General features: G+C 43.3%; 1 long non-coding RNA gene across 3 annotated transcripts; it reads left to right on the plus strand.

The window, feature by feature from the left end:
• Positions 1 to 19: 19 nt before the first annotated feature.
• On the plus strand, positions 20 to 27,682 carry LOC109455415 (uncharacterized). Of its 3 annotated transcripts, none has more exons than XR_016021542.1 (5): positions 20 to 193; positions 6,350 to 6,451; positions 14,625 to 14,734; positions 26,744 to 26,952; positions 27,271 to 27,682. It is a non-coding gene; the product is annotated as an uncharacterized LOC109455415 (long non-coding RNA). The 3 variants fall into 3 exon arrangements; XR_002138640.3 differs by lacking the exon at positions 6,350 to 6,451 and adding an exon at positions 22,174 to 22,268; XR_002138641.3 differs by lacking the exon at positions 6,350 to 6,451.

Here is a 27,682-nt window from a genome sequence, read left to right on the forward strand (position 1 = left end):
AATTAGGACCTTTATCAGAAGGAGACAAAGTCTTGCCTGAGAAGAAAAGAGGAGGTCTCAGGGGAGAGTCCAGGACAGAGTGGAGTAGGTGGGGGGCCCCAGAGACTTTAACCTGGGGGAGACAGTGGGGCCCCTCGCCAGATGTGACTAGACATAAGAGCAGCATGAAACATAAAATCCCGCAGATGTTCAGGTACGCTGAAATTAAAATAACTTTTTTCTAGATTATTCTGTCAATGACATTCTAAATATGCTCACTGCAGCTAGACGTTTGTTTTCTCTCTCCTTCCCTCCCTCTCTTCTTCCATTTCTTTCTTCTTTCCTCCCTTCCTTCCTCTTTCTTTCCTATTTCTCTATGCAACAGCATAAGCAACTGGTTTGGACTCTCAACTTATGGAAAATGCTAGAAAACTGATTCCTGTATTGTTTAAAGGTTTCATCTAAATGACCTCCCAGGTCCCTCCCAACTTGGAGGTTCTGAGAGTCTGTGAAATTCTTTGGCAAAGGAGGCAAAATCCAAGCTTGCAGTCAGACATACCTGGTTCCAACTCCTAGCTCTCACGATTACTAGCTTCGGGCAAGCTTCTTAACCTCTCACAGCCCAGGTTTCTCACAATGCCAACCACCAAATTATTGCTGTTAGGATTACATGAGAAAGAACTTCTTAAATGTACAGCAAGGATGGATATGGAAGAATGGGTCAGAAAATCTGCTGCTGGGGAAGCTGGGAGGTGCCTGCCTGGAGAGAGAGGACGGGGATAGCCTGGATGGCCTGGAGGAGGACTGACAGGGTGAAAGGCAAATTCCCCTGGCCAGTGCCCAGAGGACACAGCGCTGCTCTTTAGAGGGGCTGCTAGGGCCCGCTCGCTTCCCAGGTTCAGGCCCTGCTTCTGTTCTCCCTGCTTTTTTGTGCCCCTGCATTCTCGTGGACAACCCAGGTCTGTACCTGGGACTCGGCCACCATTGTGCCATCATTTTGAGTACACACTCTGCCACACAGTGGTTTCTCCTGGGCTTTGCTCCCTCTGACTTGACTGGATTTATCTCGCCTCTATTGGACTTTCTGACTGCTGTTTCTTTTAAGTCACTTATCCACTCATTGCACAAACATTTTGGGGATCTAGGCTGTGTGCAAGCAGTGTGCTAGGGCTCCAGGGATACCCAGCACTTGTGTTGAGCCTGACGCTTCCTGTCAGCTCCCACCCTCAGAATTGTCCCTTCTTCCCTGAGGCTGCGGGAACCTTAACTCCCTACCAGGAGCAAATCCTGACACTCGGTCCATATTTGTTAATTAAATGAATACATAGAAAAGAATTTTTTTTAATTACCACTCCTTCCAGATTCCCAGCCCCCTTTCAGACGGCTGTGGTCCCAGTGACTCTGCACGGTGATGAGTTAAGTGCTGGCAGCTTGGTGACTGTGCGAGTTTCCCAGCTCTCAGGCAGCCATGGACAGCACTTCTGTGAGCTTCTGATTTTCAGGGGTCCCCAGGGCTTAAAAATGCTAATGGGGACTCTCTTCCTATCACTATAATAACACTTAGCACTATGTCTGGCCAGAGAAAATCAGTCCCATGCCCCTGCCACCCACCAGGCTGGGGGCCCTTATCAGCACCCTGTTGCAAATGGGCAACTGAGGGAAGATGGGGTTGGGCTAAAGCACTCTGGGCTTTGATCTGAGATGGTCCTGCCCTGGAGGTATATGCTGGCTCCTCAGAGTGTGATCCTGTAGCACCTCCCAGAACCCCAGCCCACAGAGAGGACTGGCAGGAGGGTGGCTGTTCCCCTTACTTCCCAGAGGCAAAAACAAACAAAACCCTGTCAGAGGTCTGATAGAACAATCATTTGCACAGGAAATCAGCCATGTGAATCATGAAACAGTAAGTTATAGTTATGTAACAGACTGTCAAAATAGCAATTGTCCCAGCAACATTGAAAAAGTTAATGAGCACGGGGAGAGGATGAACAGGACACCCCATTGTACCACGTTGGGAGAAGCCACCTGTCCAGAGCAAGGGTGGGTCCAAGTCACCTAGAGCAGTCAGAGCATCTACAAGGCTGGGGACCTCTCAGCTAGCACACTTTGGGAGAAATCGGGAACCTCCAAAGAATCCCCCAGGGAGTTCCCCTCACTACCACACAGCAGATAAGACAAAAAGTTATTTCCAGGGGAATAATTCACTAAGACACACGTATGTCGCTAAATGCATGCAAAAGTCACATATACGAAAAAGGCGGGAGGGAAATACCCACAGCCGTTTCCACAGTATGGATGCTTCAGTGAATTTGTCCACATTTCTCAAACATTTTCCTACTTGCAGGTTGGTTTTCCTAGGTTATTGAAAAGAGTATTCTTACAATGAAATAAATCGATACATTGTGGGGTGGAACGCAAACTTTCCATGGACTAATAAGATAAAATATACATTTTCAAAGAAATTTTGTGCTTCTGGCCTAAGGTGTATTGACAGATTCCTAGGCGGCACTGTGAAGACCACGGAGTTGGCTTGCGTCTTGGAAGGGGGGAACTGTCCTGCTGGAACAACGCTCCCTGGTGGGGGGAGGGGCAGAGAGGAGAGATGGGCCAAACTCTGGACAGCCCAGTGGTAGCCCAGGGCTCCTCGCCAGGAGGTGGGCTGGGCTCCATGAGGCTTGTGGGTCTGAGCTCGTGGGCGGGGGCAGCAGAGCCCTGAAAGCCTGAGCGGCTCTCCTAAGCAGAGCGGAGGGAAGAAGGAGCGAGGACAGGGAAAGGAGAGCCGGAGTCCCCAGAGGGCTAGCCCTCAGTTAACTCACAATCAGGCTGAATAGTTGTGCGCAAGCCATCCATGCACGCGTCAGAAACATAGTGTTGGAACTCGAAATACTCTAATTTCCTTCTTTTACAGTTACGGGAACTGAAGTTCAGAGCATTTAAAGGACTTGTAGAAGCTCATATACCTGTTAGTGCCAGAGTTATATTTTTAATAATAATAACATTATCAAGATTATTAATAAAGTTGCAATGTATATCGCCATGACAGTTGAACCAGAACACGTTATTCTGCTGAAATAAAACAGATATGGAAGTATAATTGCAAAAAGGATTAAAAGCAAAAATATGAAAACCATGGTAAGGAAAAAGAGGGGCAGCAGTCAGGTCAGCATTTTGACCAAAAAGCAGATGAGCTTATTGTCCCTACATTGGTTTGCAGGATTCGAGGCAATTAGATGCAGTGTGATCTTTGACCAAACAGGACTCAGGATTCCTGGCATAGTCCCTGAAAACATTTGCACCATCTGACATGAAAAATAACAACAATAAAAAAGTTACGCCACTTGAATTTGCACAGCCTGACTTATTTGCCTGAAAACTGGAAAGTTCACCTCAGATGCAAGTCAGAGCTACAAAAAGCCAAAACTAGCGTGCGGAACGGAGGTCTAGAGGGGCCTCCCCAAGAGGGGGCCAGGGGCTCTTCCCAGGCTCCGCGAGGATGAGGACCGGCTGCTGAGGAAAGCCATGTGCTGTGTTCACACGAGGACCAGCTCCTCGGTGGCGCCAAGGCTGCCTCCATCTCGGCCCCAAATCCTCAACTGGCAAAAACTAGGTACTCCATTTGACAGCAATGAGAAAAATAAAAGTTCCAGCTCTGAAACTGCCTGCTAATTATCCCAGGGTCAGTTTTCCCGTCAAAGTGATTCTATAGAGCAACACACAGTGAAATGATTCATCTGACGTAACTTCCTTCGTTATCCATCCAACCGAAACAGTGCCAACAGCAATAAAGTTTGGAGAAAACTAAACCAAATGTCCTGCAAACACATAGACGTCCTGAGTCGCATTCAGCAACAGAAGTGCAGGCACCGGTTAAGGCCTGTGTATCTTCCCTTCCCCAGATGTTTATAATAATGGATTCTAGGAATAAATGCTAATAACGACTGAATGCATTTTAACAACTACTCACTAAAATTATGAATAAGAACCCTGCAGTTTTACTTATGTATTTAAAATACTAAAATGCTATAAATTATAGATGTTTAAATTATAAACCTTAAAATATATTGGAGACTTTAAAAAATAAACAAAAACTTGCCATCATGTTATTAGACCGTTATACAATTATTATCAATTCATGTCATCTTATTACAATTTATGCTGATTATGTATGTTATCTTAACTATAGATATAGGTTATCTTACTATTTCTAATACTTCAGTGTTTTCCTTCTCCTTCTCTGCCTCACTAGCTTTCTTTCCTTAAAGACACATGGACACACACCCACACATACGTACTTCTTTTTCTAATTGACTTCAATGAGATCAACAACTGTGAGGCAGAGATAAAAGGTAACAAAAGTTGTTTTCAGGTTTATTGAGGTATAACTGACAAATTTGCAATATGTTTAAAATGTATGATGTGATCATTTGATATGCATATACATTGTGAAAGGATTCCCACAGTTGAGTTAATTAACACATCCATCACCTTGTGTATGTACGTATGTATGTATGTATTGGTGAGAACACTTAAATTCTACTCTCTTAGCAAACAGTGTAATCAACAGTAGTCACCATGCTACATTAGATTCTCAGAACTTATTTGTCTTATAACTGAAAGTTTGCACCCTTTTACCAACCTCTCCCCATTATCCCCCATCCCCAACCCCTGGCACCCACCATTCTACTCTGCTTCTATGAGTATGACTTCTGTTTTTAGATTCCACACACAGTGATCCCATGCAATATTTGTCGCTGTCTGGCTTGTTTTACTTCTCATACTGCCTCCCAGGGCCATTTGTGTTATTGCAAATGGCAGGGTTTCTTTCTTTATTAAGGCTGAATAATATTCCATTATATATGTATATATAGCTCACATTTTCTTTTATTATTATTATTAGTTTCATGTGTACCAAACAACATAATGATTAGACATGTACACCCCTCACAAAGTGATAATCACCCCCAGTCTACTACCCCTCTGACATCGTATACAGCTGTTACAATACCACTTACTGTATTCCCTATGCTGTACTTTACATCCCGTGACTATATATACAGAGGGTGCCAAAAAATTATATACACATTTTAAGAAAGGGAAACTGTATTAAAATTGTAATACTTAACATATACCGATAACAAAAGATGAATACAAGTCACGTTTGACTTCTGCAATTACAAGAGGTGCTCAAAGTGGTTCCCATCAGCGTCCAGACACTTCTGATGACGGTGAGCTACTCCTTGAGCAACGTTGACGAAAGTGTTAACATCTCTTAAAATGTGTATACATTTTTTTGGCACCCCCAGTATATCTATTTAATTATAGGTGACATTCAATATTATTTTATATTAGTTTCAGGTGTACAGAACCATGGTTAGGCATTTATATAATCTATGAAGTGATTCCCTCAATAAGTCCAGTACCCATCTGACACCTTAAATAATCTTTAAAACATTATTGATTATCTCCCCCATACTGTATTTCACATCCCTGTGACTATTTTGTGACTACGAATCAGTACTTCCTAATCCCTTCACCTTCTCCCCATTCCCCAGACCCCCTCCTAGCTAGCAACCATCAGTTTGTTGCACCAAACTTTATCTATAAATCTATTTCTGTTTTGTTTGCTCATTTATTCTGTTCCTTAGACTCCACATATAAGTGAGAGCATATGGTATTTGTCTTTCTCATTCTGACTTATTTTACTTAGTATAATATCCTCTAGGTCCATTCATGTTGCTGCAAATGTTAAGATTTCTTTCTTTTTCGTGGCTTAGTAATACTTCATTGTATAAATGCACCACAGTTTCTTTATCCAATTGTCTATTGATGGACATTTCGGTTGTTTCCATATCTTGGCTATTATGAACAGTGCTGTAGTAAATATAGGGGTGCATATATTTTTTGAATGAGTTTTTTGGGTTTCTTTGGATAAATACCCAGGAGTGGAATTGCTGGGTCATAAGGTAGTTCTATTTTTAATTTTTTTAGGAACCTCCTTACTTTTTACCATAGTGGCTGCACCAATTTACATTCAAACCAACAATGCACAGGGTTCCCTTTTCTCCACAAGTTTACCAGCATTTGATATCTCTTGTCTTTCTGATAACAGACATCTTAACGGGTGTGAGGTGATATCTCACTTCGGTTTTGCTTTGCATTTCCCTGATAATTAGTGATATTGAGCACCTTTTCATGTACCTGTGGGCCATTTGTATATCTTCTTTGGAATAATGTCTATTTGGGTCATTTGTCCATTTATTACATAATGAATTATTTGGTTTTTTGCTATTAAGTTGTATACGTTCCTTATATATTTTGGATAGTAACCCCTTATCAGATATGTTGTTTACAAATATTTTCTCCCATTCCATAGGTGCTTTTCCATTTTTAAAAAAACTTTAACGAGTTTATTTGAGCCAAACTGATAACAATTGGAAGGAAGGAAAATCTCAACGGATTGAGCAAATACTCTCAGGTGCCTTTTCATTTTGTTGATGGTATAATTTGCTGTGCAGAAGCTTTTTAGTTTGATGTAGACCCACTTATTTATTTTTGCTTTTGTTGCCTTTGCTTCTCCTGGCCAAAAAATCATTGCCAAGACCAATGTCAAGGAGATTTTCCCCTATGTTTTTTCCTATGGTTTCAGGTCTTATGTTTAGGTTTGGTTCATTTTGAGTTGATTTTTGTGTGTGGTGTGAGTAAAGATCCAGTTTCATTCTTTTGCATGTAGCTGTCCAGCTTTCCCAACATCATATATTGAAGAGATTGTCCTTTCCTCATTGTACGTTCTTGGCTCCTTTTTTTTGGTTTGTTTTTAAGGATTTTTATTTAAAAAATATAGCAACATACAATATTATATTAGTTTTATGGGTACACCATAGTTAGTCAACATTTAGATACCTAAACAAGTAATCACCATGATAAGTCCAGCAACTATCTGAAACCGTACCATGCTATCACAATATTATAGACTATATTCCCCATGCTGTACATTACATCCCCATGACTTATTTGTTTTATACCTGGAAATTTGGACCTCTTATTCCCCTTACCCTCCTTTTTGTATTTATCAATTATAGTTGACATGCAATATTATTTTATATTAATTTCAGGTGTGCAGCTTAGTGGTTAGACATTTATATAATTTAAATGTGGTCCCCCTGACTAGTATGCACTAGTCTAGTTAGCTCTATACATAGTTATTACCATATCATTGTCTATAATATGCTGTACTTTAATCCCCATGACTATTTTGTAACTACCAATTTGTACTTTTTAATCCTTTCACCTGATTCACCCTGTCCCCCAACCCCCCCATCTATCACCCCAACAAATCTAGTATCCACCTGACACTATACATAGTTATTACAATATTATTGACTATATCTCTTATGCTATACCCTACATCCCCATGACTACTTTGTAGCAACCAACTTGTACTTCTTAATTCCTTCCCCTTCTTTCACCCACACCCCCAACCCCCTCCTATCTGGCAAACATCAAAATGTTTTCTGTATCTATGAGTTTGTTTCTGTTTTGTTTGTTAATTTTGATCTCAGATTCCACATATAACTGAAATCGCATTGCATTTGTCTCTCTGCCTGAAATATTCCATTCAGCACAATTCCCTACAGATCCATCCATGCCACCACAGATGGCGAGAACCCATTCCCTTCCATGGTCGAGCAATATTCCGTTGTATATACCATATGTACCACCTCCTCTTTATCCATTCGTCCATGGGTGGACACCCAGGCTGCCTCCACATCTTGGCCATTGTAAACAGTGCTGCAATGAACATATGGATGCACGTGTCCCCTCTAAGTAGCATTTTGGGTTTCTTCAGATAAATGCCCTGAAGTGGGATTACTGGGTCATTCATTGTCTCGTCTTAAAACCTTTGTTTTAAAGTCTATTTTGTCTGGTATAAGTATTGCTACACCAGATTTTTTGTTTTTTGCATTTCTATTTTCATGAAACATCTTTTCTATCCCTTTACTTTCTGTCTCTGTGTCTTTCAACCTGACATGAATCCTTGTAGGCAGCATATGTAAGGGTTTTGTTTTCTTATCCGTTCAGCCCTCCTATGTCTTTTGATTGGAGCATTTAATCTATTTACATTGAAAGTAATTTTTGATAGATGTGTAGCTATTGCTTTCATTATTCATAATTTTGATCTTTTTTTCCATCTTAAAGGAGTCCCTCTAAGATTCTTTGTAATACTGGTTTGGTGGCGATGAACTTCTTTAGCTTTTTCTTGTCTGGGAAGCTCTTTACCTGTCCTTCGATTTTAAATGACAGCCTTGCTGGATAGGGTAGTCTTGGTTGTAGGTCCTACTTTTCATCACGTTGAATATTTTGTGCCATTCCCTTCTGGCCCGCAAACTTCCTCTTGAGAAATCATCTGACAGTCTTATGGGAGCTCCCATATAAGTTACTAGTTGCCTTTCTCTTGCTGCTTTTAGGATTCTCTCTTTGTTTTAACCTTTGCCATTCTAATTATAATGTGTCCACCGGTAGGTGTGGGCCTGTTTGAGTTCATATTGTTTGAGACTTTCTGCACTTTCTGGACTTTTATGTCTATTTCCTTCACCAGGTTAGGAAAGTTTTCAGTCATTATTTCTTCAAATAGTTTCTCAATGTCTTGTTTTCTCTCTTCTCCCTCTAGTACCCCTATAATATGAATGTTGTTACATTTGATGTTGTCCCAGAGGTCTCTTAAACTATCCTCATTTTTTTTTCTTTCTGCTGTCCCAATTGGGTGTTTTCTGCTACCTTGTCTTCCAAGGAATTGCTGATTCGATCCTCTGCTTCATCTAGTCTGTTGGTGATTCCTTCTAGTGCATTCTTCATTTCAGTTATTGTATTCTTCACTTCTGACTGATTCTTTTTTATGGTTTCTATGTCTCTTTTTATGCTTGCAATCTCTTAATTGAAGTTCTCACTAAGTTCTTTGAGCATCCTTATAACCATTGTTTTGAGCTCTGTATCTGGTAGGCTGTTTGCCTCTATTTCATTTAGTTCTCTTTGTGGATTTTTCTCCTGGTCTTTAATTTGGGATGTACTTTCTTGTTTATTCATGTTGGATGCCTCTCTGTGTTTGTTTCTATGTATTAGGTAGATCTGCTATGTCTCTGAGTCTTGGCCACGTGGCCTTATGTAGTAGGTGTCCTGTTGGGCCCAGTGGGTAGAGTCTCCCTGGTCACTTGAGCTGGGTGCTCCAGAAGTGTCCTTTGTGTGGGTTGTATGTGCTCTCCTGTTATACTTGAGCCTTGATTGCTATTGGTACATCAGTGGGTGGGATTGACCCTCAGGCTGTGGGGTTTGGCCATGTCCATAGCTTATGGGCTGCTGTGTGAGTGGCTTACTTCACTGAGTGGGATTCGCCTCAGTGGGCTCTGGGGCCTGTTGAGGCTGCCCTTTGGGTGTGCCACTGTGGGTGCAGACCCAGGTCAGCCACTGCCAGTGACTGGTCAGGGGCTACATTGTAGGAGTTACAAAGTGATCCATAGTTGTTCATTACCTATGCTACACCTGGAGACTTGTGGGAGAGTGTCATGCAGGGTCTCTGGTCTTGCTCCCTGCACAAGAACGCAGGATATGGTGAGGCCAAAACAGAACACCAACAGAGTCATAGATAGGGGTGTCATACCACTATATTCTTGCTGGTGGCCGGGCAAGACACAGGGAGCAGGAGCCACATGATCCACAATCCACAATCTGCTTGCTAACCACACTTGCTAGCCGCAATCCGCTGTCCGCTTCTCTGCCTGCCAACCAACCAACCAACCAACCAACCAACCAACCAACCAACCCCTTGCTAACTGCAATCCACGCTTGCTAGCTCAGCCACGGCAGTTATATCAGTGGCCAATGGCTAACTGGTTACAGCTAATGGCTAACTAGTTACAGCTGATGGCCATGTACTACCTGAGTCAGCACCTTTCCACATGAGGCCGAGAGACTAGAAACTGCTTTCTGGGACTCTGTCCCCACAGAGAGCCATGCTACTAACCAAGGATGGCTGCCACAAGTACCAGCCCTGGGGTAACTCCACGAAAAGCCAGGACATCCAGAGGCCTCCTGCCACCAGCTGGCTCCATTAAGGTTCAGCCACTGATAAAACCTCGTGTGGTACACAAGTTGGGTGAGGCAGGGTCTCAGGGAGTCACTAGACTGGGAAGAGTTGTGGTCAGCAGGTTAATGTAGACTCTGGTTTGGTGCCAGTGCTGAGCCTGGAGTGACTCAGCAAAAGTCTCAGAGCACACTGAGGCCAGTTGCTGCCCACCTGAGGCCCATGGACTGATAGTTTTCCAAGAAACAGTGTAATGTGGGAGGGGCTGACTGCTTGTGGAGAACATGCCTCCAGCAGTGTGCAAGTGGGTGGGATAGGGTCCCAGTGCGTCAGCAGGGCGGAGCAGCAGAGCTCACCAGGCCAATCAGATTCAGATTTGGCCTGTGGGGGCAGACTCAACATAGAAAGGATGGCGCCCACCTGCTGGCTGCATGGGAGAAGAATCCTCACTGGGAAAATGCTGACTGTCTTCCAATCCACCTCCTGCAGCCGCAAACCTCAGTCTGCCCCCATATGTCTCCAAGGCCCCCGAGTCAACATCCCTCTGCTGGAGCCCAAAGAGAGTGCCTGCAAGTGAGTGAGTCTGTGCATGGGCCGTTTAAGAGGACATCTGGGTTTCCTGCAGCCTTTTGTCCCCCTGAATGTTCGGAATCCCCACTGATTTTTATAGCTAGATGTTGTGGGGACTCCTCTTCCCAGCACCAGTACTCTGGGGTGGGGAGCCTGGTGTAGGGACTGGTGTCCTTCCCTCCTCCAAGGGGAGCCTTCGTGGCCAAGATGTTGTAGGGACTCCTCTTCCCAGCACCAGTACTCTGGGGTGGGGAGCCTGGTGTAGGGACTGGTGTCCTTCCCTCCTCCAAGGGGAGCCTTCGTGGCCAAGATAGTCTCCTGATTCTTAACCAGCACAGGGTAGTCTGGGGCCCATTCCATGTCTCTACCCCTCTTAACAGTTTGGGCATGGCTTCTTCTTTATATTTTTAGTTGTAAGACTTCTGTTAGGCTAGACTTCAGATCATTCTCCAGGTTGATTTTTCTATAATTTTATTGTAATTTTAATGTGTTCACAGAAGGACGCAGGCACAGTGTTTGTCTACTCCACCATCTTGGATCTCTCTTCTTGGCTCCTTTGTTGACAATTAATTGACCGCATGAGTATGAGCTTATTTCTGAACTATATATTCTGTTCCATTAATCTGTGTGTCTGTTTTATGCCAATACCATACTGTTTTGATTACTATAGCTTTGTAATATAGTTGGAAATCAGGAAACATGATGTCTCCACCTTTGTTATTCCTTCTCACGATTGCTTTGACTATTCGGGATTTTTTGTGGTTCCATACAAATTTTAGGATTATTGATTCTATTTCTGTGAAAAATGCTATTGGAATTTTGATAAGGATTGCATTGAACCTGTAGATTGCTTTGGGTAGTATGGACATTTTAACAGCATTTGTTCTTCCAGTTTGTAGGCATGGGATATCTTTCTACTTATTTGTGTCTTTAATTTCTTTACTCAAGGTCTTATAGTCTTCAGTGTACAGATCTTTCACCTCTTTGGTTAAATTTTTTTCTAAGTATTTTCTTCTTTTGATGCTTATTGTAAATGGCATTGTTTTCTTAATTTCTCTTTCTGACAGTTCATTGTTTGTGTATAGAAATACAATTGATTTTTGTGTATTGATTTTGTATTCTGCAACTATACTGAATTTGTTTATTAGTTTTAACAGTTTTTTGGTGGAGTCTTTAGGGTTTTCTATATCATGTCATGTGCAAACAGAGACAATTTTACTTCTCCCTTTATGACAAAAATATTCTTTTAATGCACAGACTGAATCCAAGGAAAGGACAAGGGTGAAAGAGCATAAAACTGTGCCCACATTATAAGACTGAAAATATACTGTCCCTTAACCACAGTTGGGCACTGGGTGAACTGAGTTTCAGGAACATTTAAGACAGAAGATTTCATCAGTCATTCAAAGACATGGATTTCAAATGCAATTACTGTGTATAATTAGCTGTTTCATCTTCAGTGCCAATGAATTTGGAATTTAATCTCTGATTGCACAGAATAGAATATTAAGCAGCTTACTCACTCCATGAAAGGGTGGGTGTAGCTGTTTTCTCGTGGCTGGATAATGTGGCCAAATTCCTTATAGCCTCCATAGACAAATGTTAAAAATGGGTGGAGACAAGGCAGCGGCTGTTATGAGACACTTGGTATCTTTAAGCTCACATTGAAGACACAGTTCAAATGTCCTCTCTTTAAAGCTTTCCTACCCCTTTGTCCATGCTGGGTGGAACTTGTCACCCCCCACCTCAAGTATAGCACATGACACAGACCCTCGGCTGTCTCCACATCTGCTTTTCTTACAGGATTATGAGCTCCTTAAGGGCAGGGGCTGTGTGTTATTAAACTTTGTGTTTCCATCACAAAGCACAGTGCCTGGTCCACCGCAGCATTCAACAAATGAATGAATGAGCGAGCTGCCAATTAGAATCTGCTTTAAGAAAGAAAAAGAAAAAAAAGCAGTTCATTTAAATAGTTGCCTGCTATATCTCTAAAGAAAAATGAACCACTTAAATTATATTTACTTATCAGTCCTTTTCCAAGATAAACCTTCAGCAAAACCCAATTTTTTCATAGTTTGATACTCACCATAGGAGAATTCACAGAGTCCTAGGTTTTCTCTGACACAGCCTCCACCAGCAGGCTGCCTGGAGGGCATCTGTACATAGCAAAGCAGTGAGAACGGGAGGTGAGCTCGGAGTTTCTGAAGAGAAGTACAGCCACAACCCTCAAATTCAGATTGCCAACAAGTGACTTCATAGCAATATTTAAAATATTTAAAAATATATGAACAAAGGTAGACCATCCAGTTCAAGTGAGGCTTCATGTATTGACCTTAATTCTAGTTTTTGGTTTATGACATATCCATGAAGCTTTTCAGTCATTCCTGGATATAAGCTCCCTAAACACAAGCAGTGTGTCTGTGTTGTTCCCTGAACAGTGCCTGGACCATGGAAGGTGTTCTTTGCAGAGGACTTTGCAAAGGACTGAATTCATATGTATGATAGCCACTGGGATACACATTTGCTATTTAAAAATTGTGAGCTACTTTCCAGGAAAAATTTTTCAATGAGCCAGCCATGAAAAGGCCATAGATACCGAAGGCATGAAACGGTTTATGGTTGTATCGTAGTGATTTTTATCCCCAAAAGAGTAAATGAAAACCTTAATATCTGTAGAAAACACAAAGCAAGAAAATTCTCCCTCAAAACCTGTCCCGAGTGTTCCCAGGTAAGGTCTTCCCTTGGCACCATGGGAAATACAGGGGCACCTGTCAGAGTGCAGATCCCAGCTCACTCTGGCCACATCTGCCTTAGTATAACAGAGGCACCAGAGGCAAAGCTGCAGCCGATGGGGGAGAAGTTGCAGTAGCCAACAGAAAGAGGAAACCCCAGGGCCCTCCAGGCTGAGCTAACTGTATATGTCTGTGTACAGATGTGTCTGTATGTACGGATATGTCTGTGTGTTTGGATACACCTGTGTGCATGGATACATGCAGTATGTGTGTGGTGTGTGATCCCCTGTATCATTCCCACTGCGGAACTGAGGAGACAGCGAAACACAACAAAACCAAAAAAGAAACCCCACCATGTTTTCTAAATACTAGGGTTTCCATAGGTGACATGAAAGGTTTGTGATTTCCCCATGAAACCATTTGCCAGATGACTCATTCGAAAGCTTGAGAGAGCACGATGGATTCCTAAATCAGCCTGCTCTCAGTTGTCATGATGTAAAAGAGATACCGGGAAACAAAAAGGGGACATTCCAGTTTTTCCTGTGCCTCGTCACTCAGCCCAGGTCCTTCTGGGGGAAATGGAGCTCCGGTTACTAGGTCTGTTTATCTGATCCTCAGTGCAATGAGCCCAGACCTCCGGGGGAACTGGAGCAAGCAGAGTGCAGACCTGGTACCAGTCAGTGCAAATGCCAAGTCTTCCTGGCATGCATCATGCCTGGATGTCACTCACCCTGTGTGCATGCATGTGTGTGTGTGCATTGTGCATATATGTGCATGTATGTGTACATGCACATGTGTGTGTCCATGTGTGCACACATGTGAGTGTGTGTGTGGTGAGGGAGCACACACACACATTTTGAGGAAGGAGAGGCCTAACTCACAGCAGTTATTCACTCTCCTTGGAAAAGTCATGTAGCCTAGCTAAGAATTTGGTTGTTCATCCATAAAAAGGTGATAGTATAAAACACTACATTGTCTCCTATGCAGAGGTCTGGAATGCCCTCCCTAACTGCAAAGTGTCGTGAATGTGCTAACCATTATTACTTTTGTGCTTCTTTTATCTCTTGTCCCTGCAGCCATGTCCAATGGTTAGACTGCATGGTAGAGCCAGTTGTCCACAGTTAGGGCTCTCGGCCATTAAAGGCACAATTTGGGCTCCCCAGGTAGGACCAGCTGGCTCTGACCCTTTCTATGGGAATCACGTTCACATGCAGCTCTGTCAAGGTCGAGGTGGTTTGCGTTTTTCCATCAGGCTGTCTCCTTGTCTGCAGTTGCCCTTCCTGTTCACCAAGCGGATACACTGATTACTGATGCAGTCCCACCTGGTAACTGAAAGGACCTGTGTTTGTCAATCGCCTTGAGAATTCCCTCTGGAACTTCTGTAAGTAATAATAACAGCAGTGACTGACGTGTCCTAATTGATTTTGTGCCAGGCACTTTGTCAAGCATGCTACAAGCTTTATGTTATTTCTTAGCTATATATTCCTTAAACTAACTAGTATTATCTCCATTTTCCAGATGAGCACACTGAGGCTTACAGAGGATAAAATCTTGCCTGAGACAACATACCTATCAATTGGCAGAGCCTGGATTAAAACTCAGGAGGTTGGACCCCAAAGTCCTTGCTGCAAATCATAGTCAGCAAGCTTAGCCAGCCACACACCATCCCAGCCCCTGGGGGATGCATGGATTAGGGGGAAAGGGAAGAAGTGAAGGACAAGGAAAACTTATTCTGGATATGCAAGCCCTGTGTGAGGGTTAAAAGGCCCCTTTCCACTTTCTTACATGTGCCTATGCTACTTTCCTCCCTTGGCTCCCAAGGGAGAGGGAGGGAGAGTCTAGTTCAATGCTGTCCCAATGCCAACCAGGTTCTCTGCCTCTGGCCCCATAGCAACTGTTGGGCTGCTCCTTGCTGCCTATCCGGTCCTACCAGGGGACGAGTGCAATCTGGGGACTGCGTGCTCCGGGCCGGTCTAAGTGGAGTGCAGTCAGAAAAGCTCTCCTGTGGGCACCCAGCTAAGCCTCAAAAATAGTGCAGTGTCCAGGTGACACCCCCCGGAGCTGAGCCCATTGTTCCTGCTCACGTCCACCCCGGCCTAATGGTCCTCGAGCCGCTCATACTCCGCTGGACAGGGATGAAGAGGCTCATGGTCTTCCCGGGCTGGCCCTGCCCCTGGATAAGAGCAGGCTGCTGTCCTGAGAAGGGCAGAGGAAGTGCAGAGGCACAGAATGTCGTCCCAGGTCTGACACCAACTTGGCAACACCAGCCGAGTCATTGAACTTCTCTGGACTTCGGAGTGCTCACTCTTAAAATGAAGGAGGAGCTTGGATTTCACTAAATCTCTAAAAATTCCTTACAATTCCAAAATCCAGTGATTCTACATCTCTCCTCTTCTGGGCAGCTCCATTTCCATCCTCCTCTGGTGAACCAGTGGGACCTTATTCAGTGGGGATGATCCCAGGAGGCCGGGCACTGAGGGCACAAGATTGTAGAACAGAAACAGGATCCTTACGTCAGCTGGCAGAGCGAGGAGGCGGCACTCCCCGGAGCGCCAGCCCGCAGGCAGATGCCGTGGCCACAGAACCCCCAGGGCTCTTAGCACGTTCCATAGGACAAGACCGCCGCCCCCAGCAGCTGCTGGCGAAAGGCGTCCCTCCGACAATGGCGTCTGACGTTCGCACAGGGAAAGGGGGCTGTTTTTCACAGTCACTCATGATTAAGTAAATTTAATAACACCTCCTACCCCAACACCCCACAAAAACAAATGACTTTTCTTTAAATTTAAGCTGCTCAAACTATCAACTGTGATTAACGGCTATAGCAACTGCACAGCAATTGAGGGTTATTGCGCAGAGGCAAATGACCGGACTTCAGTGAGCTGTGTTTACTTGTGGACAGAAGAAGGAAGGGACGTTAGCTCAAGGCTCCTTTCACCCACTAGGATATGGTACGTTTCAATGTAAAATATTCCAAGATGAAAGTGGAGATCAAGTTACCAGGTCAGCACATAAAGAGGTGGGGAAAAGGAGGAAATGGATTTCATGTGGCCCATAGTCGACAATGGCTCTCAACGAGCAGGGCGCGCTGAAGGTCACTGCCCACACGTCCTTCTGTCTCGCCGACTTTCTTGGAGCAAGGTCAGAGAGCAAATCATAAATGGGGGCACATTCCAGCCGGGTCTTTCAACTAGCTACTTTGTTCTATGAAATGTCACACTGTAACAGGATAATTGGAAGGTTTGTGTAAGCTGGAGAGGGAATCGGGGTTTTTCCTAAGGAAGATAAAAGCGGGCTGCCCTGTTTCTTTAAAAAATAGGTCCTCTCACGTGGAGAAGCAGAAATCTAAACCTTCTTAAATCCCCTCGAATGTTTTGAATTGAACAAACATGTATTTCATGAAAGAAATACATTTTAAGAGATCGTAGCAACAGGGTGCTCCAGCTGCTTGGTCACCTAAGTGCTTTTGGAGAAGGAAAAGAGCTATTCAGCATTAAAGATTCAGGAACGTCTGTTGACATATTAAGGAAACAACCTCAGGGGACAGCTGACAAGGCTCCAAGAAGCATTACCAAGGGAACAGTGACGCAAACACGTCCGTTTTTTACAGGCTGGCATGCTGCCAGGCTCCCTCGCCTGACGGCTGATGTAATGGTAATCTCTATCTGGGTTAGCGTTGCTTGGATATCAGCTCAGGCAGTTCAGTCAGCTGCAATCAATAGCAAGCTCCTTTTGTAGTAGATAGTAAAAGCGAGGAAATATATATTTTTTCTCTCACTGTATATATAGTGAGAGAGAGAGGGAGGGAGAGGGAGAACTCCAGAGCCTGCTGTGCTGAACACCGACATACATTGCACCAAAAATGGGAATGCAGAAGAAAGGCGGTTTCAGTATAAACCTAAGAACATTAACACACGCAAGTGTCTTTCCTGTGGAGTAAGTCCAGTAGTGTACAGAAGTAATGGCTATTTCATAACACTAGTTATTTATCTTTTTAAAGTATAACTAAAGAATATGCCTAATTCCCAGCTGGGCTAAATGATGATGGAAGAAAACAGAAGACATTAGGTGGGAATGGGAAAATAATGATTTTTTGCATTATTGAATAAATGGGTTGATTCCTTTTAAACCTATATAAAATATTGTTTTCTAAAAACTTCTTTCTTTGAGACTACAGCTTTTTAATTATTTTAGAATAAATAATAAGGACAATAATTATGCAAATCAGTCTTGGATTGAATGCTTATGTCAGGTGTCCTCTATAATATGTTGAGGGGCCACTTTCCATTTCCTCTCTCAGGCACAGCAATTTTAATTGTCCGAGAGCAATGAAGAAAAATCCATTTTAAAAACTCACTTCGGTTATGTGTATTCTTCTTTATTTAATAGATTATACTTAGATGGAAGAAACCTATGTTGTCTCACGCAGAAGACCAACAGCAAAAGCATCCTGGGTTCCAAGCCTTCAGAGTGTAAATGATCAAATCCACAAAAAGGTCAGGGTTGGGGGAGGGGAAGGATGAGCCCCAGTGGAGAGAGTGGACTTATTTTTAGCAATAATGAAATGAGGATAGTCATGATGTCATAGAGCATTAGATACATAAATAAAGCCCACAAGGATGGCAGTGACAATTATTGATAAAAATGACAATTATTAGTCTTTAAATGTTTTTAGCATTTCTAAGGTAGGTTCTTCTTTTTCTCTTTTTCTCTACCTAAAGAAAATTTAAGCTTCAGGGAGTCTATAAACCAAGTGAACTGATATGAAAAGTTGATGGATATGCATGTATTTTTCTGGGAGGTGGGCTCCTAGCTTTCATTAGATTCTCAGAGCGTCCAAGAGCCCCTCAAAGGTTAAAACTGATGAATTTAAGGAGTTAAAAAATCTTTCCGAAATTTGATCTCAATTATCTTCCACCTCCCAGTGAGATATTTATTTACAGGTAGAGAAAGTGGGAAATGGAGAGGCTAAGTTTGCTTGTCCAAGGTCAGTGAGGCAGGCTGTCTCCGTTATCTGTGACATTAGATCAGAATGCCTCCTTGCGTGAGTTCCTGGGCACGTCCGTTAGCCAGGACCATCCAGTTCGAGCCAGGCTACAAGGGAAGGGCCAGAGGAAGCTTGGGTGCCTGCTGACTGATGAGTTCCATTTACGCTTGGCTGGTACACCTCACTCTCCATTCTGTCCCATGCCTACCCACCCTCCCCTCCCACACTCCCACTGGCCAAGTCTCACTACACTAAGGCCAAGGCCAAGCAGAAGACTCAAGTGCAGAAGACTCATCTTAACAGTCTCCCATAAGAATGCTATTTTAGTATCACCTTTCTTTGATAAGCAATATTTGCTTCGGAATCTTGAAACACTTCATATCTGACAGGAAGGATACAGAACAGAAAACTAAGACACGCAGATATGAAGGAACTTCCCAGCACTGTAGAAGATAGGGTGCAAGTTCAGTTGTCCAGACACACGGCCTGGTCTGTTCCATACTGACTCACAGCAGCTCCACCTAGGAAGAGGGGGGTGCGTTCTCGGCGTCTAATTCCTGGGGCAGAGGCCAGTGACCTATAGCACGGGAAAGGAAAGAACACGGCAGCTTCAGGTAGGGAGATGAGAAAAGAGTGGGGATTTCCTTTCTTCTTTGAAGCATCATAGTTAATGTCATTTTTACAGCTACAAAATAATATTTATTCCTCGAAGAAAATTTGGAAAAAACAAAAGTAAAAAGAAGAGGAAGGAAAAAAGCTATCTGTAATCCTGTCTTTCCCAGATAGCATCCTAAATGAACAAGTATCCTCATTGTTAGGACCCGCCCTCTTCTTTCCACGTGTGAGCTGAAGTCACAAAATCTTGGTTTCTTTGAGAGGAAAATATGGATAATAAAACCATTTTGTCTGCTTCACAGGATTGTTACATAACTCAGATTATGGATTTGAAAATGAAAAGATGCATTTGTGAATCACAAACATCTGTATTATAAACGTAGGGGATTCATACTATCATCCTTAGGGCTTGCCCTGCCACCATCATACTCACAGCTGCTAAAACTATCCCCTTAAAAACACTGCTTCTCAAGCTAATTCCTGCTTTAGAACTTACCATGGATCCCTCTATGGCCTATTATTCAAATCCAAGTGTCCCTGGTCAGGCTTTTCTCAATTCAGAACCCAATCTTGTCTTTGATGCCACAAACTGTGGTCTTTGACCCCAGTTCTATTCCACCCACGTAAATCTTAACATCATTGGCACACATATAGCTTGTTCTATGTTCTGAAACTTTCTATATGCTTTCCGTCACATACGACATTTTAGCTCACTTTAAGACGCAGATCACTTCTCATGCTTCATTTAAGATCATTTCCATCAAAAGGCCGCATGCTGGGGGAAATGGGGTAACCTTTTCAGAGCTTATTTTATATGTGATAATTGCATGGCAGGTCACTTAAATTAACATCCATCTTGTGATTTTTCTTTTGTAAACTTTTGTTGTCATTCGTACATCCTTTTCTAAAATGCTCAAAAAATAGATTTTGCAAAACATGGGACACGAATGTCGTTTGTTGTGTGTGGATTTGCTAAGGAACAAGGTACACCACAGCTGTTATTTTGTTCCACATGTCCTCCTCAATCTGTCATGCATTGACTGTGTTTTATAAATATGTAACATATTTGGAAATATATTGTTCACATATCTTGCATGTTTTCCATTCAAGTCATGCTAAAAATATAGGATCAGTTTGTCAACATAGCTTTCAAAACAACAAGATCCTCTCATGTGAAAATTCCAAGAAAGTCCACAGTGCAGATCAAACAGTTATTATAAGATGTTTCACTTCCTTTTTCTCACTTTGCCATGAACATATATTTCCCCGTGTCATGTATAAGTTGTGCTTCAAGCATTTCATATAAAAAAATACAAAAGCAGGCTTTACTCAAATTGCCTCATGTTCTAAATGCATGCTTAACTTGGCACAGGAATACAAGAGAAGTAATCACCCAGATTCGCGCATCGCATGAACATTCTTTCTGACGAGTCAGCAACATCACATTGAGATAGTGCTGTTGGGATGCTTCCATTAACTGAGAGCTCTGAGGTGTGCAAATCATAAACTGAGCTGGCTTCCAGATCATTAAAAATGCTTGTTTTCCTTCCATGTAAATGACCACAGCCCTGGATGGAGGTTTAAATCATGTTGCTTCCTGGAGAATTCAGAACCCAGGCCTGGCCTGTGTCTGTAGTAGGGCAGCTCGGGTGAACTGAGGAGGGAGTGGAGATGGGGAGGGTAGAGTCTAAATGCCAATTCCTTAAAAAAAAACCAAAACTTGCTAATTCTTTCTGTCAAAAAAGTAAGACAATGGTTAAACAAGGAAAATGAGTTGGTGTTCTTCAATTCTCGCCTTTTTAAATTATCTTCAATTTTATAAAGTACAATTTATTTTAAGTAAAGGCAAAATTAGCCTAGGAAACCCATGCTCTAGAGCTCATATTTTCAACAGATATAACCATTGCAATGACAACCACTATTATTAAAGTACTATTATTTATTACATGTTTAGTTCCTGCATTAATCTGATCTTAACACATGATCAGCCAACGTTTCCTTGCAAGAGGGAAGCCTGCTCGTTGGGCGGTCTCTACGCAGTGTCCCCCAGCTTGGGCAGTATCTGCCTTTGTTCTGTACAGCTGCATGGCTGTGCTGAGTGGGAATTCTCACGTGACCGAGGATGGCCCCGACTCCCCACTACCTCACTTCCTCTGTGTGCCTTGTAGAGATGCACAGGGGACTATGGAAGTCGGCTCTGGAGGCTGCACAAGAGATTTTTGACCTAGAAGACAACTTCAGAAGTTTGCAAGGGGCTCTTCCTCACATGGGCACAGAAAACGCATTCTCCAGTTTATGGCAGAGACTTGGGCTGCCTCTTAAGAATGCCTCGCTGGTTATCATTGAAAAAAAAAAAAAAAAAAAAAAAAACAGCGAAAAACAACAAGCTCTTGGTTATGTGATCACATGTCCACCTTTTGAGATAGCAGCATATTATTAACCACCGGCTCCTTGGCAATCTGTGTGAAGACAATAAGACCTTTGTGCCCACACTTTGTTCTTTCAAAGCCCTCTCAGCCCATCATCTCATTTTGCCTGTTCAGCAACCCTGCAAGGGAAGGCAGGCCCTATTTCCCCCACTCTCCAGCTGGGAACAGCTCCCATAGCTTTTAGAGGAGGACTGGAATTAGAACCTCGATTTCCCAGCTCATTTTTCTTTCTTGTAGCCCATATGCTCTTTTGATTGTTACTTATCCTATCGAGAAAAAAAAAATTTAAAAAATGACGTTTTTCAGAGTACCTCTGGGAGAAACTTTGTGTCTTAAATATATGAATTTATTTGCAATCACCAAATCCTCAGTGTCCAGCAATGATTTTTCTATTGTATGTCTATTGCTCTAAGCATAATAACATATCAAAAAGTCTACGAGACAACTTTCCAACGCACAAGTAGCTTGTTGTGGTAGGCAGATTCTAAGATGACCCCCAATGCCCGTGCTCTTCTATAATCGCCTCCCCTTGAGTGTGAGCAGGGCCTTAATTTGCTTGTTACCAATAGAATTCGGCAAAGGTGATAGGATATCATTCCTGTGATTTCATTATGTAATGTGGCAAAGGTGAAGGGATTTTACAGATATTATTAAGATCTCTAATCAGTTGTCTATAAATTCTCAAAAGAGAGATTATCCTGGGTGGGTCTGACCTAATCAGATAAGTCCTTTAAAAGACGATAAAGAGGTCAGAGACTCAAAGGAGCAAATTCTCCTTTGCTGGCTTTGCAGAAGCAAATTGCCGGAGAGCTACAGGTTCAAGGAAATGGATTCTGCCCGGTGAGCTTGGGAGAGGACTCTAAGCCTAGATGACACCCTGGTTCCAGGTGACACACTGACTGCTACCTTGTGAGACCCTGTGCAAAGGGCCCGGCTGATTTTTGGAAGCTGTGAGATAATCAATGTGTGTGTGTTTTAAGCTGCTAAGCTTGTGGATATTTCTTACGCAGCCGTAAGACACAAATACACTTATGATCCAGGAAGGAACTACCACTCAACCTAATTTAGCAAGTGTCTATAATATCTAAGATTTGTACTGTACCCCCCCAAAAATTTTTTTTAGCTTCCTGTAGTATTGCATAAATAAGATGTAAAGGTGATGTGTAGCACTAGTAATTATACTGTGGTGATAAAACTAGTCTTTCATTTAGAAACAACAGTGACAGCTATATTTTCTCCCTCTTTCTTTCCTTGTCTCATATACACAGTTGCTCAACCAACTGCTGCTAGGAAGGTCCTGTTAGTAACATTAGTAACCACATTTCAGAGCATCAGATAACTATTCCAAGAAGACATTTTAAATTTCTCTCACAGCTAGCTCTGTCACCTTGGAGAGGAAGAGCTGGGTTCTGGGCAAAATCACAGGAAAAGCTTTCTCTGGACTCTAGGATTTCAAGAGGTGCCTCCATCCACTCTAAGCATGTGACCTTTTCAAGGTAGTGTGTGTTTTAGTAGGTACTCATCAAATAGCAAATATACAAATGTGGGGTCAGCTCTGGAAAGTAATCTTCACTTTAAACATGTCAGATGAAGTGGTATGTCTGTTAACCACTTATGGATAGATTTGACCCAAAAGTTTAAATTTGGGTGCCCCTTTCTAATATTAACTTTATTAGTAAAAGTGTGGAATTTTCTTGTGGTCATGATGGCTAGTGGGTAGCATGAGTTGGGGGGAAGTGACACAAAATCTCTGACCAGGTGGAGGGGGGTCTCAGGCCTGCTCTGAGTAGTCAGGATATACTAGAAAGACAAAGCTGGTGACATAATATAGCACAAAACTGAGCTCATAGGCAGGAGCAAAAGAGAGATGTGTTTCTGTGTGTACCCCTGTGGGGAGCCCATTTAGACACCAATTGTAAAAATAATATGAATGAAGCAGGCTGGGGGTGAGAGAGAAGTCAACAGTCCGAAAGCCCCTGGCAGTGGCCTGTGGTACCTTCACAGGATGCCACAAATAGCCCCCACCACTCACTAAGAGCTGTGTGAACTTGGTCAGGTCACTTAGCCCACAGAAGCTTTGGTTCCCTCTGATGAAAACTAGGGACACTTAGCATACCTGCTTCATAGGGAAACTGTGATGGTGCTACTGTGAAAATGAAATAAGATAACCCACATTGGAGTGATGAGATGACAGGTGTCCAATAAATATTTATGCCTCTTATTCACAGAGGTAAACCTAAAAGGGAAATGACAGGAGTGACTGGTTGATGTGACAGTGTCTGGGGAATGCTTCAGAATCTGACTCTTACTGCAGAAAATTCCATGCTCATCCTTGTGACCCCCCGACATCAGTGTCAACTGGCTTCAGCAGGGACAGTACACAAACCATGGAGAGTTGGGCACGCAAAGGCCCAACTGTGCTGTGTGTCAGCTCTTTGCGTGTCATCACTGTCCTTGCCCAAGTTGGCAGTGGTGGAGGCCAGGCCTTCTTTTCCCTTATTCCCTCTGTCCCTTGTCACACTACCCCCGTTCTTTCCCTCTGCAGTTCTCTCCCAACAGTGGCCTTCTGTGCATGTTTTTGTTCATACTTCTGCTGCTTCTGGACTCACCTGAATTCACAGGCTCCTGATGTGTCCTCTGCAACCCAAGTACAGAAGTCACAGGGGCCACATTGGTTTGCTGATAGGTCACCGTGTTTACCGGGGAGTTGAAAAGGTGGGTTTCTACAAACTGAGAAAGGAAAAGGCCCCTCCAAATAAGCTAAATTAAAATGCCCAGACGATGGCCATCTTGAAGAAAACAACAACACGAGTGTGGGAGAGCAGGTGGCTGTGCATGCGTGGAGCCTGGGACAGTCCCCAGCCTTCCCGCCAAGGGAGAGATCCTTTCTGGCTGGCTCCCCTGATTGTGTTTCCTACCATTCTACAACAAAGATCCAGGAACATGAGAAAAGAAAACTGAGAAAATGTGTCCTGTGATCCAAATTTAAGCCAAGAACAGGACAGACAATGTGAGCCAAATAGAAATGAGGTCAAGAGTGCTTTCTTGGGGCCCCGGCTTTTTTTTCCCAACGCCCAAACCTGTTTAACTGCTCGGTGTGAACCATACTTCTGGGATACAGTTCACGATGGAAAGGGAAATTTAATTAGCACTGGCAGCTTCACCTTCAATCTTAGGTCAATATTGTCAATTGGCACATTAACAGGTATTTCTACTGATTGATGAAAGAAGGAGAGAGAGAGAGAGAGAGAGAGAGAGAGAGAGAGAGAGAGAGAGAGAGGGAGGGAGGGAGGGAGGGAGGGAGGGAGGGAGGGAGGGAGGGAGGGAGGGAGAGAGAGAGAGAGAGAGAAAAGAAAGAAAGAAAGAAAGAAAGAAAGAGAGAGAAGAAGGGAGGGAGGAGGGAAGGGAGGGAGGGAGAGGGAACAGAAGCAGGTGACATACTTTAATTAAGAGTTATACTGAGACAGGTTGCCCTATATCAGCTGCAGAAGGCAACAGTCACTTCTCATTGCCAACCCCAATAAATTCCCAGAATACATTGTTCATGGACTGCTTTGACCCACACTCTCTATATCACATTCACAGTAATTTAAGATCAAATTTCTACAATCAGGGCATTTGTACACTGCATTACAGTTTGCAAAGCAGGTGCATAATTATCATTACATTGAATTCTTCACAGCTGAGCTATAAGGAAAATGTCACTGTTCCATTTTACAAGCGAGGACACTGCTGAGACAAGTTTGCCACCTGAAGGAGGTCACAAAGTTATGAGTGTCCAAGCCAGAACCTGCCACCAAATCTTAGGACTTTTTCCATCCTCTGGGAAAACGGTGAACAGCAAACACAGAGAGGAAAAGTGAGGCACAGACTGGCATAGCAACTTGACCGAATGACACAGTTGAGACCATTAGCTCTTGGTCAGAACACCTCGGAGTTTCGACTTACTAAAATTGGCATGATTTGCTAACACAAGAAAGCCTCCAGAAAATGAAAGGGTGGGGAGTGACCTTCTAGTTTTTGTGGAAAAGGCTTTGTATCAGGGAAGCATTCCACCTAGTGGGAACTGGAAGGATTTAGCTGTACTTTCTGTCTCATAACATGCTCACATGATTATCTCATATTAGCCCTTTCACGCGTCCTATGAATAATGTCATCCCAACAATTCTGGAGAATAGGAGTGGAGCTCCAGGCCCTGACAAACAGTCCTGGGAAGAGTCTGAGTAACCAAGTGCCTCTGAATCACAAGAGACAAGTCTCAATTTGGAATCAGAAACTCAATGATGCAAACATTTCTAAGCCCTGGGAGGGAGGGCAACCTGGACAGAACCGAGATCTGATTCAAGGGTTGGCTGGTCTTTGCTGTTGGCTTTCCCGACCCGCTGTGGCACGTCCGCCTGTGTCCACCATCTGCTTCAGAAACTGCCTGAGTGGCTGACAGGTCTGTAGGACGGCAAGGTGGAACCGAGATGTCATGTGGGGGGCCCCTCTGAGCAGGGTGACAATCTCGGACATAGAAGAAGCACGTTCTGCCCACAGATTTGCTTTCCATCCTGATAAAAATCTCACAGCGAGGCCCAAATCCCAACTACTGGACATGCCGAGTGTTGGGTGTATGTTTTTCCCCTTCTAAGTTCTTCTGTTGCATTTTATTGTTTTTCCTACCTGGATGTTAGGCTGTCTCCCCGATGCAAGACATCCTTCCCTTCTAGAATTTCCAGGAAGCACAGTTGCCTCCCACGTGTTAGATTTAATGTAATTCAAACCAAATTTTGAGGCTATTTCTCCCAATTCAGGAAAAATTGTGTGCTTGGCAACCCAAATGGAAAGAGACAAAAAGGGGAAAAAAAAGGTAGTGGATTTTGGGGGTGTTTTTCTCATTTTGGTTGTGTATGTTTCATAAAGTGCATAGGAGAATTTAGCTCAAAAAGCAACTGCTTGGAGAGATAGAAACTCTTGTAATTCATGTTGTGCATAATGGATTTGGCAGGCCCGAGCACAGAAATTTCCAGAAGTGTTTGCGTGGCAGCAGTTCTTAGCCAATTCACATTTTTCAGCTGTCCTGGCCCGCTGCCCAGCCTACAGAAAACGTCTTGTATCTCCACAAGTTTGGCTGGCCTCTCTGACGAGTTTCCAAACTGCATGGCGACATTGGATGAGCTTATTTTTAAGTGCCAAAAAAACTCCTGCTACTTATATTGTTACTAAATACCAGATGTGCTTAATAAAGAGTGAGCAGAGCCAAACCGAGGGTAATCAAATAACCTATCATTAACATTTTCTAAAAACAAAAAAATGCAATTGGAACACCAGATTACTGTTTTTCTTTGTTTGCTTCACGCCCTATTACTGGAACCCCTAGGGTGATGGGAACAGGACTGGGGCGGAGAGGCCAGCTCTGGCAGCAATGAAGACGCTGTTTACAGTCACACCCCTGCACATCTGAACCATGTGTGAGAAAGTCAAGGCCCCAGCAGATGTCCTCCAGCCCCACCACTCACAATCCCCTCCCCGGGGAGGGGCTCTGCAGGCTGAGGCTCTCACCACACTGGAAAGTCCTGAAAAGCTGAGGTGCGCTGGGATTTGACCTTGAAGGGGAGAAATGTAGAGGGGATGGGAGGGTGAGATGGGACTTGGCAAATTAGAGGATATGCAAGAGTTGGAACCTACTGCTGCTGCTGCCGAAAAAATGCAGAGACATTCTGAGAGGCTTAAAGAGACACGAGGATGCTGTGTGGCTTTGTCAAAGGCCCTGGCTGGGCTTCAGTTGGTAGATCTGAAAGTATTTCTTAATACAAAATCTCCAATTCCATTTCCTCCCCACTCATTGCTATAATTTCTCCCTCCTGTCCTCCCTCTCTTCCTTCCTTTTCTTTCTTTCTCCTGTAGTTTTCTGGAATCCAGTAGGAAGAGAAAGATGGCTGGCCAAGTCTCTCCTCTTGCTCTATTCAAGGTCACGCTTGCTATCTACCATCTCCTCCCAACCCCCGCACCCTAAGGACTCAATTCTCCAAGTCTGAGTCCTTAGGAAAAGCCTTCCACTTTTCTAGTCCTTTCCCCAAACTCAGAGTTCTGAAGAGATGAAAAGAACATCCTTCCTACCCTGTGAGTGGTGATCCCGAGGAGATGGCAAGCATTGGTGTTAGGGGCTATTAGAGAGACAGATTGAACATTGCAAAATAAAATTTTAGAGATGAAGACGGAATCTCACCATAAAAAAACTTGAGAGCTAATAACTGTTCTGAAAATATTTGTTATCTGCATTAATACAACTGTATAAATAAAGGAATACATGACTCAA

The sequence above is a fragment of the Rhinolophus sinicus genome, chromosome 6 (genome assembly GCF_057876585.1).
Source record: "Rhinolophus sinicus isolate RSI-liver-muscle chromosome 6, RSI-T2T, whole genome shotgun sequence".
Lineage (NCBI taxonomy): Eukaryota > Metazoa > Chordata > Mammalia > Chiroptera > Rhinolophidae > Rhinolophus > Rhinolophus sinicus.